This window comes from Myotis brandtii, unplaced genomic scaffold, assembly GCF_000412655.1.
Source record: "Myotis brandtii unplaced genomic scaffold, ASM41265v1 scaffold420, whole genome shotgun sequence".
In the NCBI taxonomy this organism is placed as follows: domain Eukaryota; kingdom Metazoa; phylum Chordata; class Mammalia; order Chiroptera; family Vespertilionidae; genus Myotis; species Myotis brandtii.
In genome coordinates, this window is record NW_005366109.1 from 885,436 (window position 1) to 890,206 (window position 4,771).

Sequence of the window (4,771 nt, forward strand, 5' to 3'; positions counted from 1 at the left end):
GAAAGGATTAAGGAAAGACAGACAAGAGAATGAAAGCTGGGTCTCGGTGGGACGCTGCTCCCTGATGAGGAGACAGCGCCAGCGCCCACAAGCCGTGTCTTTATTTTATAGCAGATGCCACGAGGCAAAGTAGGGGCGTGATCATGTTGTTTACAGCATTCTCGTGAGTTCCAACCTCACTTAACTACATGCACCTGAACTCTAGCACAAGGCACGTGGGGCCACGTGTTCGGACCACAGGTTCAAGCTTACAACCATAGCTGTTGGCTATGATTGTGCTGGGAGGGCCCTGCCCTCCAGCTGGGACTTGCACGTGGCAATGAGAGGACCCTGTCCTTTCATCAGTCCAAGGCTTGATCCTGGCCAAAACACCGTAACCGCACCCCCATATAAAGGAAAAGTCAAAACTCAACCAGCAGAAAACTCTGGTCCCTGTCGCCCTCTGGCACAGTGTGCTGACCCCCACACCCCGCATCCTGGGTCAGGTCTGTGCCTCCACCTCCACCCCCCAGGTTCGTGTGTGTTTAAGGAGAGGTGGGAGGGATGAGGAGAAGGGACTGGCAAACAGGGCAAGCTGCGGTTTCTCCCACTCCCCCACCACCTAGGCTGAGCCCAGCCGCTATTTCAAAACGATGTGATCTTGGTCAAGTGCTGTATCTCTCTGTTCAGACTCTTCGTTCCTACTTCCGGCCTCTGTTGTATCTTAGAGGAGACTAAGTGGAGGGGCCCAGGCTCCTGAATTCATTAGTTGTCTCAGCCCCGACCCCACCCCACCCCACCCCACGGCAGCAGCAGGCCCCAGGCCCCGCTCTGGTTTGATGATGTCCTAAGAGCAAGCTGTGCTTTCTCTGGGGTTTGGCAAGAACAGAGGGGACTCCTGAGTTACCAGGTCCTTCCAATCCTAGTTCTTTTTTTTAAAAAATATATTTTATTGGTTTTTTACAGAGAGGAAGGGAGAGGGATAGAGAGCCAGAAACATCGATGAGAGAGAAACATCGATCAGCTGCCTCCTGCACACTCCCCACTGGGAATGTGCCCGCAACCAAGGTACATGCCCTTGACCGGAATCGAACCTGGGACCCCCTTGAGTCCGCAGGCCGATGCTCTATCCACTGAGCCAAACCGGTTAGGGCAAAAAAATATATATATTTCTTTATTAATTTCAGAGTGGAAGGGAGAAAGAGAGAAAGACAGAAACATCAATGATGAGAGAGGATCACTGATCAGCTGCCTCCTTCATGCCCCCCACTGGGGATCAAGCCCACAACCCAGGCATGTGCCCTTGGCAGGAATCAAACCTGGGACCCTTCGGTCCGCAGGCCAATGCTCTATCCACTGAGCCAAGCCGGCCAGGGCTCTGTTGTTAAATTTATACCTATTTTATTCGCTTTGATACTATCATAAGTGGAATTGTTTCTTAATTTCATTTTCAGATTGGTCATTGGTAGTATATAGGAATAAAATAGATTTTTGTGTGTTGATTTTGTATCCTGCAGAACTTGTTAGCTATAATAGTTTCCTTTAGTGAATTACTTAGGATTTTTCTACATACAAGGTCATGTCATTTGCAAGTAGGGATGGTTTTACTTCTACTGTTCCAATTTGAATGCCCTTTATCTCCTGTTCTTGCTTAAATGCCCCGGCTAGAATCTCCAATACAGGTTGAATAGAAATGATGAGAGTGGGCTGTGGGGCGCGGCTACAGTGTTTTGGCCAGCCTCGGACTAATGAAAAGACAGGGTCCTCTCATTGCCACGTGCAAGTCCCAGCTGGAGGGCAGCGCCCTCCCAGCACAATTATAGCCAACAGCTATAGTTGTAAGCTTGAACCTATGGTCCGAACACGTGGCCCCACGTGCCTGTGTGCTAGAGTTCAGGTGCGTATAATTGAGTGAGGTTGAAACTCACGAGAATGCTGTAAACAACTTGATCACGCCCCTACTTTGCCTTGTGGCATCTGCTATAAAATAAAGACACGGCTTATGGGCGCTGTCTCTTGATCAGGGAGCAGCGTCCCACCGAGACCCAGCTTTCATTCTCTTGTCTGTCTTCATTCTCTTGTCTGTCTTTTCTCAATCCTTTCACCCTCCCCCCCCCCCCCCCCCCAACTCAGGATCACCCTTGGCCGTAACAAGTGGCGCCCGAGCAGGCCCTTTGGCTGTAACAGTGGGCATTCTTGTCTTGCTCAGATCTTAGGGGAAAAGCTTTCAGTCTTTTACCATTGAGTAATGAAGTTAACTTTTATCAAGTTGAAAAAGTTCTGTCCTTAGTTTGTTGACGCCCCCCCCCCCCCCCCCCCCCTGGATTTAGTCACATGGTTTTCCTGTGTGTATTAAGATTGTCATGTGTTTTTTGTCCTTTAATCTATTGATATATGATCTATTACTTCGGTTGATTTTCTGATGCTAAACCAACCTTGCTTTCCTGGGATAAATCCCACTTGGTCTTAGTGTATAATCCTTTTTATTTGCTGCTGGATTTGGTTTGCTGGTATTTTATTGAGGACTTTTGTATCTATATTTATAAGAGATTTTGGTCTCCAGTTTTTATTGTTGTTGTGATATTTTCAGTTTTGGAATCAAAATAACTGGCCTCATAGATTAAGTTGGGATGTGTTTTCTCCTTTCTGATTTTTTTGGGAAGAGTTTATGAAGAACTTGTATTTGGTAGAATTCATCAGTGAAACCATCTATGCCTGGGCTTCTCTTTGTTAATTCTCACCCGAGGATATTTTTTCCATTGATTTTTACAGAGAGTGGAAGGGAGGGAGGAAGGGGAGGTGGGGGGAGAAAGAGAGTAAGAGAGAGGGAGAGAGAAAGAGACACACATTGATTGGTTGCCTCCCACATGCACTCTGACTGGGACCAGGTATCAAACCTGCAACCCAGGTATGTGCCCTTGACTGGGAATTGAACTGGGAATCCTTCAGTGAGTCGGCTGACACGCTAGTCTAACCACTGAGTTACACCATCCAGGGCTGGCTTCTCTGTGAAGAAAGTTTTTCAATTACTAATTCTCTATTGTTTTTCTGATCTTTATATTAATACTTTCTGTTTACATCATTATTATTTCCTTCCTTCTGCTTGCTTTAGGTTTAGTTTGCTTTTCCCCTCATGTTTGAAGGTAGATTAGTTTGATTTAAGATTTCTCCTTTTTAATGTAGCCATTTACAGGTATTTAAAGACTTTCCCTCCAATCCAGAGGTTCTCAACCTGTGGGTCTCGACCCCTTTGGGGGTCGGACGACCCTTTCACAGGGGTCACCTAAGACCATCGGAAAACACATATATAATTACATATTGTTTTTGTGATTAATCACTATGCTTTAATTATGTTCAATTTGTAACAATGAAAATACATCCTGCATATCAGATATTTACATTACGATTCATAAGAGTAGCAAAATTACAGCAACAAAAATAATTTTATGGTTGGGGGTCACCACAACATGAGGAACTGTATTAAAGGGTTGCGGCATTAGGAAGGTTGAGAACCACTGGTATGTTTTTTTTTTTTATCTCAAAAGTATTTATAATTTGCCTGTGATTATTTCTTCTTCTTTTCTCCCTCCCTCCTTCCCTCCCTCCTTCCCTCCCTCCCTCTCTCCTTCCTTCCTTCCCTCTCTTCCTCCCTTCCTCTTTTCCTCCCCATTCCTTCCTCCCTTCCTCCCTCCCTCCCTCTTCCCTCCTCCTCCTTCCTTCCTCCTTTCTTTCTTCCTCCCCCTCTCCCCCCCCCTCCTCTTCCTCTTGTATTAGTTCTAATATGTATTAGTACTGGAAACAGTAATAACTGCTACTGTTTTCTGGATGACAGCCACTTTTTAAAAAAATATATTTTATTGATTTTTTACAGAGAGGAAGGGAGAGGGATAGAGAGTTAGAAACATCGATGAGAGAGAAACATCGATCAGCTGCCTCCTGCACACTCCCCACTGGGGATGTGCCCGCAACCCAGGTACATGCCCTTGACCGGAATCGAACCCAGGACCCTTGAGTCCGCAGGCCGACGCTCTATCCACTGAGCCAAACCGGTCAGGGCTGACAGCCACTTTATACGTGTTATTTTCCTAATTCTTATAGAAATTGTGTGGTTGGTGAAATAGTGGTTTCCTGTTTTATAGACAAAGAAACTGAGGCTTAGTCAGTTCTCCAAGGTTTTACTTAGCAAGTTAGTAGCATGACTCTCTTCAGGGCTTATGTTGTATGCTATATTTCCACTCTAAGCTACTTGGAAATAGTGGTGATACCTTTAAGTAGAAGGTTAAGCTGGATTACATTTAATACTTTCTAGAATAGAATAGAATTTTTCTTTCATTTAAACATTTACAATTTAGGTCTCCCCTCCTGCAAACATTCCCAGGACTTTGTCTGGGTTTGGCTTTTAAATGTGTGTTATGAAAGCCCTGCTGAAATAGCTTTTGATGGTATTTTGTATTCAAAGTCTGATCTGGAAGATAACTTGGGTCCACAGTTTGTTAAATCTTGTCTTAGGTGGGCCATTGCTTTCAAAGAGCAAGTGTTTAAATATTTTATTCATTTATTTTCTATACAATTGGAGGCTTGTGGGGCAAAGAAGAGTCTCTGTTGACCCTTTGAAAAATTGACCAAAGGAATTAGCATACATTTTATGCTTCTTACCAGATTTCTGTTATTATAGTGTTGTATAAAGGACACATTTTTTTTGTATCCTTTGTAAATTATAATTATATGGAACACATTACAACTAATCAGTAAATACCAAATGATGAAGAATTTGGAATAACCTTTGATCAGC